Source organism: Grammomys surdaster, unplaced genomic scaffold, assembly GCF_004785775.1.
Source record: "Grammomys surdaster isolate TR1022 unplaced genomic scaffold, NIH_TR_1.0 233, whole genome shotgun sequence".
Lineage (NCBI taxonomy): Eukaryota > Metazoa > Chordata > Mammalia > Rodentia > Muridae > Grammomys > Grammomys surdaster.
In genome coordinates this window covers 949,802-950,580 of record NW_021604678.1, presented here as the reverse complement: position 1 = coordinate 950,580, position 779 = coordinate 949,802, and the positions used below count along the sequence as shown (strand labels likewise).

Sequence of the window (779 nt, the reverse complement as noted above, 5' to 3'; positions counted from 1 at the left end):
TAGCCTCAGACTCAGAAATCCACCTGCCTCTGCCTCCCAAGTGCTGAGATTAAAGGCGTGAGCCACCACTGTCCGGCGCCATGACAAGAGTGTGCAAGTCACAAGGTGGCTTGTAAGAACCAGTTCTCTCCTTGCACACTACTTGGGTCCTGAGGACTAAACTGGAGTCATCAGGCTTGTCTGCAAGCCTCTAATCCCTGAGCCATCTCACCAGCCCCACCCCATTTTATTATTAAGATTAATACTAAGTACTTACCTGGCAAAGGAGACACCATGATCACAAGGGTGATTTTCCCAAGGTGGGGCTTATCCATCGTCCCCTGGACAATGCTGACCCCTGTGAGTTCCCCACTGTGAGAAACCAACTTCATTGCTTATGGTAGAGGGGGCTGTATTCATATTTTCACCTAAATTAGAAGAGGAGGAGGAGAAGGAAAAGGAGGAGGAAGAAGAGGAGGAGAAGGAGGAGGAGGAAGAAAAGGAGAAGGAGGAGGAGGAGGAAGAAGAGGAGGAGGAAGAAGAGAAAGATTAAGATAAAGATGAACAGAAACCACACTTTTAAAGACATTCGCGCCAGGCAGTGGTGGTGCACACCTTTAATCCCAGCACTTGGGAGGCAGAGGCAGGCAGATTTCTGAGTTCGAGAGTTCGAGGCTAGCCTGGTCTACAGAGTGAGTTCCAGTACAGCCAGGGCTACACAGAGAAACCCTGTCTCAAAAAACCAAACCAAACCAAAAATAAAATAAAATAAAATAAAATAAAATAAAATAAAATAAAAT

At 46.3% G+C, this 779-nt stretch overlaps 1 non-coding gene across 1 annotated transcript; it reads left to right on the top strand.

Moving 5' to 3' along the window:
* Window positions 1–248: 248 nt before the first annotated feature.
* LOC114626366 lies at window positions 249–410 on the top strand. The gene has a single exon (XR_003712221.1). It is a non-coding gene; the product is annotated as a U1 spliceosomal RNA (small nuclear RNA).
* Window positions 411–779: the final 369 nt, after the last annotated feature.